This window comes from Pseudophryne corroboree, chromosome 4 (genome assembly GCF_028390025.1).
Source record: "Pseudophryne corroboree isolate aPseCor3 chromosome 4, aPseCor3.hap2, whole genome shotgun sequence".
NCBI classification, from domain to species: Eukaryota; Metazoa; Chordata; class Amphibia; order Anura; family Myobatrachidae; genus Pseudophryne; species Pseudophryne corroboree.
Genome location: NC_086447.1, coordinates 777,855,439 through 777,866,927, shown reverse-complemented (window position 1 = coordinate 777,866,927; position 11,489 = coordinate 777,855,439). Strand labels below are relative to the sequence as shown.

General features: G+C 42.4%; 1 pseudogene; it reads right to left on the bottom strand.

Annotated features, from left to right (window-relative positions):
• Positions 1 to 11,161: 11,161 nt before the first annotated feature.
• Positions 11,162 to 11,280, bottom strand: LOC134913771 (5S ribosomal RNA; annotated as a pseudogene).
• Between the last annotated feature and the right edge of the window lie 209 nt (positions 11,281 to 11,489).

Sequence of the window (11,489 nt, the reverse complement as noted above, 5' to 3'; positions counted from 1 at the left end):
CTCTGGCCATTATCATTAGATCTCCTCCGGTCAGGAGTACTGGAATCATAACACAAACTGGACTTGTATGATTCCTCAGCTGCTGCTTGCTGCCATTTACCCCAGGAAACGGCACCTTGTTCCCTTACAGTGTTACAATATATATATATATATATATATATATATAAAACTGTGTTCAGGCAGCACTTCCCATAGAGTATTGAAAAGTCCCGGTGCCCTCCTTGGGTAAACTGGCGTGGTTAACCATATGATAGCTTTCCAATGCAGGCGGCACTCGGATTGAAGACAATGACACAGGTTAATTTCAACGTTTCGAAGTCATTTAATACCTCGTCGTCAGGATACACAAGTGAATACAAACAGCCCTTAAATAGGGTAAAGAACCACGTGATTTACTGCAGCTGTTCAGGTGCAGTAGAGAATGCAATCAAAGAGCATCTCCACCTCCTCAGCAGCTGTAGATGACAATTACTAATGTGAGGACCGAATAATCCAAAGAAATACATGTGAATTTAACCATTAAAGGTATAATAACAACACACAAGCCAGAAAAAATGTGAATAAAGAAGAAAAGAAAAAATAACTGTTGCATAATACACTATTGTACAACTGATATGGCTAGTAAATGTATCTTAAAAATACATACAATTAATTTTATTAAAACACTATTAATTAGTATATATACTGATTTAATTACAGCTATAGGAAATACAGTAATATAACGGTACTCACTAAAGAAAAGTACTGTCTGGAGAGAACTATACCGAGTGAGCCATGTTTATAACCGATTATTAATCATTATTGTAGATCCTACAATAATTATAGAAAACAATGTAAACACAGGGATTCATTTAAATCACCCGGGGCCAAGGTCCCAAGTTCATGGATTCACTTACACTCGCGCTTTAAGAGAATCATTGATCTATTACCGCCTCTTAAAGTAGCTGGTACATGGTCGATTATTGTATAACGTAAAGATGCTATACTGTGCCGTGCTTGCATGAAATGCCGGGCCACTGGTTGGTCACTGTGACCAGTGGCAATGGCCGATCTGATAGAAGACTTGTGATTCTCTATTCTCTCCCTAAGTGTCCTGTCGGTTTTCCCGACATAATTAAGCCCGCATGGACAATAAATCATGTATACAATGTATCTAGTCGTGCAAGTTACTCTGTGCTTAATAAAGTACTGTCTGCCACTGTGGGGATGGCGAAAAGACCGTCCCACTATCATGGCCCTACATGTAACACAATTAAGGCATTTAAAGCATCCTTTCTGAGTGGATAAAAAATGACCAGTCTCACTTTGGGAAGATTGTAAATCTGTAATATCCGTACGCATAACCCAATCTCTAATGTTTTTACCGCGCGTATAGCAAGGCATGAGTCTCCTATCAGATAAATTAAGATCAGGATCACTGCTTACAATGGACCAAAGATTTTTAGTAGTTTTACCAGTGTCCCCACTAGCTACATTATAATGATTAACCCATGGCAAATGTTTATTGTCAGTAGATTTTTTCTTCCTGACAAGTAATTGCTCTCTAGATAATTTCATGGCTTTCTCTTTCGCTTTTATTAGGGAATCATAATTGTAGCCTCTTTCCACAAAGTTCTGAATCATACTATCAATGTGAACAATAGCAGTTTCCTTAGTGCTACATATACGCACAGCTCGTAGAAATTGGGAATAAGGTAATCCAAATTTCATACTAGCTGGGTGAAAGCTACTAGCATGTAACATAGTGTTTCTATCTGTGTCTTTTTTATATAATTCTGTATAGATGATATTGTCCATTAAAGAAACTTTGACATCAAGATAGTTCACTGTATGTACATCCATGCTGTAAGTAAATTTCACCGGGTGTTCAGAAGCATTATGTTGTTGCATAAGAGACTCAAACCTTTGTTCCGTGTCGGTCCACACTACAAATAGATCATCTATATATATTTCATATATATATAGATGTTAGTATTGAAAGCAGGGTTATTGAAGAATATATCCTGTTCCATATGAAACATATAGGCATTTGCGTACGATGGGGCCACAGGGGACCCCATCGCACAGCCTGATACCTGAAGATAAAATCTACCATCATACATGAAGTAGTTACAGGTAAGTACTATCTCAAGAAGCTGTAAGAAAAAGTCAATTTGAGGACCCTGATACAGGGTATTATTAGTGATTAATTTGCGTACTGCTAGCAGACCCTGAGAATTAGGTATAACCGTGTATAAGCTCGAAATATCTATACTGCATAATCTGCTATTACTCGGTACCTGCTTCACTTCGTCTAATTTAATCAAAAATGCTGTAGTGTCCAACAGGTATCTAGGATGATTAATGATGCACGGTTGTAATATAGCGTCAAGATATGTAGATAGCTGTTGAAAAAGGCCATTACGGGCAGAAATTATCGGTCTACCTGGCGGACACTGCAGCGACTTGTGAATCTTCGGCACAGTATACAATATAGGTACTACTGGATGCTCGTTAATTAAGGCTTGCATTAAATCTGACGATATAATGCCATCATTTACGGCATCCTGAAGTACTGTATTGAGCTTCTTAGAAAACACCAAGGTCGGGTCATTATTTAACAAACGATAAACAGATTTGTCATCAAGTTGTCTCTCAATTTCACGCTTATACATATCCAGATCTTGCACTACAATAGCCCCGCCCTTCTCGCCGGTGGTCTCCCTGCTTTGGCCCGTCCTCTGCCTCTTCTTTTGGCCCCCTCGTCACGTGTACCACCTGGAGCGCCTCGTCCCCTGCGAGTACGTGCTCCTAAAGGGGAGGTAGACTGATGTACCTTATTAGTAAGTCCATCTGTATCACTGTTGGTGGTTTGTTCAGCTGAGGAATCAGAGTGCCACATTTGTTTATAATTACGCTGTCCCTGAAAATATGGACGATCCCTCTGATTACCACTAGCCCACTGGTAAACCCGGTTAAGTTCATAGTCCATGTTAACAGTTGCTAATTTTTGCTTCTTAAACTGGATCAGCTCTCGCTTATAATTGGCAATCTGAGTATTCAGTTTCCCCTGCCAGTCAGTAGAAGTATCATCCTGAAAAGATTTAATATGCAGGCTTTCAAATGTAGCTATTTTGTCCCGTGCCACATTTAACTCTCTAGTGGCTTCCTCAATTACTAATAGTAACAAATCAAAGCTACATTTATTTAATATCGCGATCCAGCGTTTGTAAAACGCAACGTTAAACCGGCCAATAGTTGGTGTATTTCTTACCCTGAATCCACGTGGAATGCGTTTCTCCCTGTAGTATTCGCTCAGGGTAATGCCGCGATAAAGGTAATCAATTTATTTTTGTTTTAAACGTAGCCAATCCTTATAGAGATGTTCAATAGGCTGTGCTGTGGGATCATCCTTTAATTGTTGTCCTACTAATATTGCCTCAGCGTCCGATTCAGAGAACGACAGTATAGTTCCTTGTGTGAGTATAGCCATGTTAACAGTTTCAATGGCATCTGCAGACAGTCCGGTACTCGATTCTGCCATATTGCCGGCAGACAAAATTCTTTAACCAACGTGGTAATTTGTTAAATAAGGGGTGCTCAATCCTAGAAACTCCTTTACCTGTGAACAGGAGAATCCATATGTAGAAAACTGTGTTCAGGCAGCACTTCCCATAGAGTATTGAAAAGTCCCGGTGCCCTCCTTGGGTAACCTGGCGTGGTTAACCATATGATAGCTTTCCAATGCAGGCGGCACTCGGATTGACGACAATGACACAGGTTAATTTCAACGTTTCGAAGTCATTTAATACCTCGTCGTCAGGATACACAAGTGAATACAAACAGCCCTTAAATAGGGTAAAGAACCACGTGATTTACTGCAGCTGTTCAGGTGCAGTAGAGAATGCAATCAAAGTGCATCTCCACCTCCTCAGCAGCTGTAGATGACAATTACTAATGTGAGGACCGAATAATCCAAAGAAATACATGTGAATTTAACCATTAAAGGTATAATAACAACACACAAGCCAGAAAAAATGTGAATAAAGAAGAAAATAAAAAATAACTGTTGCATAATACACTATTGTACAACTGATATGGCTAGTAAATGTATCTTAAAAATACATACAATTCATTTTATTAAAACACTATTAATTAGTATATATATATATACAATAACCCTGCTTTCAATACTAACATCTATATATATATATATATATATATTTGTTTTTTCAAAATGTCATATTAATACTTTATTTATTTACACTTGACTGATATGTACCATTAAAATGTATTTACTGTATATACACAATGGTGGCAAGTGACCACCATTCTAGCAACTCCCCTCTCTCCTAGCTGCCAATCACCCAGTGGGGTGATTGACAGTGGGAGGGGCCTGTCACCCAGTCCTATCACCCAGTCCTATCACCCACAGAGTGAGATGGGGTGATCGCCAGTGGGCGGAGCCTTACCTCACTGCAGGGTATAAAAGAGCTGTCAATTACAGCTGACAGCCAGTCTGGTGTAGGGATGGCCATTGGTGTGTTCACCATTGATGGTTGCCATTGATGGCAAAACTATCGATGGTCACTAACTATTCTATGAGAGACCATCGATGGTTTCACTCATCGATGGCCATCCCTGTTATGTCTGTGAATGACCCATGGGCCAATCACAGACCGGGGGTGGGGCTTTACGGTGCTGGGGGCGGAGCTATGCTTCGGGTCCCAGCATCTTAAAAAAAAACCTATTCGTTTAGGCTAAGACATCGATGGAGAGAAACCATCTGGTTCTCTCCCATCGATGGCAAAACTATTCAACATCGACCATAAACCATCAATGATTAGGAATCATAGATGATCGATGGCCATCCCTAGTCTGGTGATCCCTTCCTCTAGTGCAGTGTTTTTCAGCCACTGTGCCGTGGCACACTAGTGTGCCCTGAGCAGTCTCCAGGTGTGCCGCCATAGAAGCACAGCCAGGCCCTTTAGCGTTTTGCCACTACTGAGGCCCTGGAACGAGCAATACTGGTGGGTTTAGTGGTTGCAAAGCCAGGTCTAATTTTGAGCCTGGGCAGTGTTGGGCTCTTCTGGCTTTCTCAGATGTGGCTCAGGCATTGCCTATGGAGAAGCTGCGACATGACATCCTAGGACACGCTGCACCATTCATCACCATTATATTTGAATGCGCCTTGGCAATATTTAAATCTTGTTCAGTGTACCGTGAGTTGTAAAAGGTTGAAAATCTCTGTTGTAGTGCTTGCCTTCCCTGTGACCTGGCTGCCATAGATGTAAACATCTGAGCTGGAAACATGCAGCCAGGCACGGGAGGGGGGGGCGGGTGTAAAGCTATAGAGGGAGCAGGGAAGCGAGGCCGGAGCCACAGCTGCCAGTCTGAAGTCCCCCTGTGCTTACAGTACCTTCCCCCGCTCATAGTGCTGTTGCCATAGAGCTGTAAACAGGCACCGGCAACGAACAGTGGGAGAGTGGTGCCAGGATGGGTGCTGATGCTGGCTGACTGAGTGGAGGTGACAGCTGGGCAGCTGTGGCAGTGTGTGTCCCAGTGCTGAAAGAGGCGGCTTCAGTGACAGGAGTGAGAGAGAGAGCATCCACTGGCCACCAATAGAAGAGTGCAGGGCGGAGTTGGGGGAGTGGCTACAAGCAGCAGCTAGCAGAGAAAGCAGCTGAGAGAAAGGAGGGACTGAACAGCTGGAGGGTGAGATTAAAGCAAACACATTACACCCCTCACCTGCAGAGTTTAGGAGTATTGCTGACACAACCTAACTTTTACTGATTGCCAGCCACTCCGCAGTGTCATGACAGGCAGCTGAGCTATTGCTCGGAATCAGAGGCTTACACTTATCTCTCATGTATTATAATGGATGCTGGCTATCAAACTTATTACTGATTATACAAGCACCATATAGTGGCTGAATGCGGTATTGACTTTTAACCTTCAGACAGCCTACTGCCTAGTCAAATCTCTTGCAAAGCTAATCTTCAATCTTCATCTCATCTGGGACATCTCTGCAAAGTAATACCCCTTTTACACCACCTGAAATATCCCGGGATTTTGCACGGGAGCGTGCAAAATCCCGGGACTGCAGGTGGTGTAAAAGGGTCACCCCAGGTCCACTTTCCCGGGAATCCAACCCGGCACATACGCAGGGTTGGACACGGGTAAGTCCTGGGAAGGAGGCGGTGTAAATGGGTAAGCCGGGTCAGCCGACCCGGCACCCATTTACAGCATGGCAAACCTCCCGTACCGCAGTGTCCGGTGGGCGGTCGGGAGGCTGGGGGTCACGGTGCACGCTGTCTATGCAGACAGCGGCGCCGTGCTGGTTGCCATGCTGCGGCTGGAGACATGGCACATGCTGTCTATGCAGACAGCAGCGCCATGTCTGGTGCCTGGTAGCACCGGAGGCTCGGGGCAGCACAGCAGCTTCCAGATTGCTGTGCTTGCCCCCGGCGAGACGCTCCGGAGTCCCGATCTGCAGTGTGGGCCGGCGCTTGGAGATGACATCATCTCTAAGTGCCGGCCCACAAGACGCTGCACCCGGGTGCAGTGTAAACGGTGCCGATCCGGGAATATCCCGGATCGGCACTGCAGTGAAATGGGGGGAGTCCCGGGTCTGACCGTGTTCCAAATCCTGTCCACTGTGTTCCAAATCCTGTCCACCGAGTCCCGTGGAACCGTGTTCCAAATCCTGGGTCAGACCCAGGATTTTGGTGTAAAAGGGGAATGAGAAAGACTGTTTTCTTTTCTGTAGAATCCTAACACTGAAATAACGTGGAAACACCTGTGAGGCATAGACTTAGACTCTAGACTTTATTCTGTTTAAAAGCGCAAAAGTTAAAACTAATTAAACTTGCAAACTGCAAACAGGAGTTTCATATACACGGATTAAAGCAACATAGCCCATGCGTGAGGATCACAAAGAGTAATGTTTACTAGAAAGTTGATTCTATGCGAACGCACACATAGAAAAGGGCTAATCAACAAATGCATACCTCCCAACATGACCCTATACAGGAGGGACAGAATGCTCTGCTTCTGGCCTTCCTTTTTACTGTATGATTGCCATTACCTGTGGTGAAACACCTTTCTTATCCATCAACCTGTTCAACACAGGTGCCGGCAATCACAAAAATCCAGAAGCAGAGCATTTTGTCCCTCCTGGAGAGGGTCATGTTGAGAGGTATGCAAATGGCCCCAACTTTACTGCAGGTCAGAGGCGTAACTCTGGGAGGCAACGGAGTCATCTGCCGCCGAGCTCCTGCTCTGAAGGGGGCACCTCTCCTCCCATTCTGTGACACAATTAAATTAAGTTGATAGCTGCTACTCTCTTATCAGTAGCCAATTGCCTCACTGGTCCCTGTACCTTACAAAGCACACCCTTTTTATTATACTTTAGATACACATTTTACAAGTGTCATACCCGGGATTAGAAACCATGACCTATTACACTGGAAGTAGACACCTTACTGATGAAGCTATTTGCTCCTGTATAGGAAATATGAGAATTCTAACTATATGAAGCTACTTCTCTGACAATTACACGTAACTTCGTATAGTAAGAATTCTCATGCTTCCTGTACAGGAGCAAATAGCTCCATCAGTAAAGTGTCTGCTGTCCGTGTAACAGGTCATTGGTTCTAACCCTGGGTATGACTGCTAAGAAATGTGTGATTTAAAATAAAAGACAATGAAATGTATATATACAGTATGTACATTTTTTTTGTCAGAACACTACACACACATACACACACTTATCTAAATATAGGGGGGGGCACCAATATTTATCTCGCCTCCGGTCTACTGGGACGAACTTACGCCACTGCTGCAGGTTACAGTGGTACTAATACTACTCGGGTATACCCATATATTGGTAGTGTGTTTTATTTTACTGCATGCAGTAATATGTATTTAGAATACATATTTAGTCATCCTTGGTTGCAAAACAAATGATACTGTATTTTGAGACACAAGTTCTCATGAATGTAAAGTGTACTATTCAGCTATACTTGTTATTGTAGAACTTATTGTTTAACTTTCATTAAATGTATAAACTTACCTGTCACATATGACACAATGAGCTCATATAGTAAATGTGATATTGTGTGTATATTTGCAGGGAAAGTGATTCTCATCCATGTTGGGGGATAGTAACAAGTTTGTAAACTACTGACCCTCCCTGGGATTCATAGGCACCTACAGTTACTACTGGACTTTGGGGGTAATTCTGAGTTGATCACAGCAGGAACTTTGTTAGCAGTTGGGCAAAACCATGTGCACTGTAGGGGAGGCAGATATGACATGTGCAGAGAGAGTTAGATTTGGGTGGGTTATTTTGTTTTTGTTCAGGGTAAATACTGGCTGCTTTATTTTTATACTGCAATTTGGATTGCAGATTGAACACACCACACCCAAATCTAACTCTCTCTGCACATGTTATATCTGCCTCCCCTGCAGTGCACATGGTTTTGCCCAACTGCTAACAAAGTTTACTGCTGCGATTATTATTATTACATTTTATTTATAAGGCGCCACATTTGTTTCGCAGCTCCGTACAAAGGACAGTACAGGGAGACAAAACATAGCATTACAGTAAATAAATAACAGAAATAGAGTACAGGTAACATAGAGCGCCACACATTCTCAAGACATAAAACAGCTAAGATGTAAGTATTGAGGGAGTGATCATCGTACTACTAGAGGCTGGTGAGATAAGCCTTTACTAGCAGGAAAAGATGGTCTTTGAGTAGGGGAGAGCTGCGAGTGAAATGTGTCGAGACGAGGGCTTAGATAACAAGAGGAAAGAGGGCCCTGCTCTGAAGAGCTAACAATCTAGTGGGGAGGGGCGATAGACAGATGACAAGAGGTGCAACTCAGAATTACCCCCTTTGTCCTAATTAGCATTCACTGTACATCTAGCCTATTTGTAGGGTGCCACTGAGTCCTTGGGTTGGTCATAGTGATGGGGGTAGTTTCAAATTACTAATAGTTGTTATATACATTTTGTGTTGCATATACAAATATGACATCAGTTTTAAAGAATGGATGCGAGAAATAAGAGTGAGGTGTATGTGGTATCAGGGGTGTTATTAATAGTGGGAAAAGGAGCCTATTTTACCCAAGAGAGAGTGGGACAAGTAGCTACTAGCTGGGAGCCAAGTGCACTGACCCTGAAGAAGTGATGGAGGGGGCCAGGTAATGGGGTCCACCCACAGGAAAGGAAATTTGGGCAGGGGGGGTAGATTGTTGGTCTGCTCCTCCAAAGTGTAAATGGAATTGAAAAGACTAATAGGCCCTACACACTGGGCGATATTACTGAAAGATATAAACGATCTCGTTCATTAACGAACGAGATACCATTCATGTCTTTCAGTGTGGAGGTACCAGCGATGAACAATGCGCGGCCCCACGCTCATTCATCGCTGGTGCCCTGTCGCTTGTGCATGCAGGCCAATATGGACGATCTCGTCCATATTTGCCTGCAGTGCTATGAAGCCAGGTGACGGGGGGAGTGAAGAATCTTCACTCCCCCCTTCACTGCCCCCCCGCCACTGGGTTGCCCGTCGGCCGTATCCACCATCGGGCAGCTCGGCGGCGGATCGCATAGTGTGTAGGGCCCTTTACTAGACAGAGATAGAGAGTGTAGTGGTTAATGGGGAAGCCACACATGTGACAGTGCAAGTAGAAGTAGGAGATTACCGTGAACAGTTAAAGTTGAGGCCTATGATAATCCGGATGATATTCTTATAATACATCCAGATCATCAGGGGGAGTAATTTAACCCTGATTAGGGGTTATAGTGCTATATGTCAGGTGGAAATGGTTGTAATTAGAGTCATAGCTCTACACAGATAGAAACACATGTAAAAAAAATATTTAGAAATGGTTAAATTAATGTATTAACACCTCAGAGGATTAGAGGATTATATATATATATATATATATATACATACAGTATATATATATATATATATATATATATATACAGGTTGAGTATCCCATATCCAAATATTCCAAAATACGGAATATTCCGAAATACAGAATTTTTGGAGTGAGAGTGAGATAGTGAAACCTTTGTTTTCTGATGGCTCAATATACACAAACTTTGTTTAATACACAAAGTTATTAAATATATTGTATTAAATGACCTTCAGCCTGTGTGTATAAGGTGAATATGAAACATAAATGCGTTCTATACACACTTTCTTTAATGCACAAAGTTATAAAAAAATATTGGCTAAAATGACCTTTAGGCTGTGTGTATAAGGTGTATATGTAACATAAATGCGTTCTATGCTTAGACTTGGGTCCCATCACCATGATATCTCATTATGGTATACAATAATTCCAAAATACGGAAAAATCCGATATCCAAAATACTGCTGGTCCCAAGCATTTTGGATAAGGGATGCTGAACCTGTATATGTGTGTACCAGGAAAGCTATCAGCGCCACAGATGCAGTATCTCATATATCAACACTAGTGTGGGAACAGTGCAATAAAATACATAAAAACCCGCCTAAAAAGAGCACTCCCTATAATCTACCAGGGCGTCAGCTTGTTACCTCAGATATATATAGGTACTGGTATAAGTGCCTAAGAAAAACGAGTTTGTGGACGGAAAGTGAGGTAGTAAAAAGCGACCAATGGTGCCAAACAATACCAGAGCTGGGCGGTTATATAAAAGGTATATACAAATGTATTGCAATAAAAAGTACTAAAACAATACTGAGTATAAAAGCATACAAGCTAATATAATCATGTAGGACTCATAAAAAAGGCAGGAAAACATAAAGGAAGCAACATACGACATAAAAGGTATATAGATAAAAAAGTTGAAAGAAGCGTTCAAAAACAAAAAAGAGGAGTAAAATATCTTAACTTTTAGTGAGTGAGGTTAGATCAAGGCAGCACCCAATGCGTTTGGAATCATGGAAAGTGCCCATAAGTGTCCGTATATACAGAGAGTTAATAGCAAAACCTGGATAGTTTTTTATTATTAAAAAGTGATATAACAAATTCTATATCTATAGGTCAGAAAACCAAGTGGAAGTAGACATATTCTACAGAGATCAAAGTGACAGTAGGGCGTGCTTAGGGATCGAAAGGAATGAGGTAACTTTAGATTGGGTAATTCTGGAGTTGAAGTCTCTTTTAAATCCTTTTCAAATTACAGCACCTGGTCTCCCCTGGAGGTCCCCCAGCCAGGTACTGGCCAGGCCCAACACTGCTTCACTTCCAAGATCGGCCGGAATTGGGCATGTCCAGCGTGGTATGCCTGTAATAATCAGGAGACAGAGATCCGGTTTGGAATGAAGCAAAAAAGAAAATAGTAAAGGGGAGGGCTTACATTATAAGAAAGGTGCTATCTCGTATCATTCGTTGAAGCCATCTGGATGAAGGGTGTTCAATTCATATATCCAGAACATCTCCCTCCTAGAAAGGAGGTTGGAGAGATCTCCTCCTCTTTCTCCCAGGGATACCAGTTCGATACC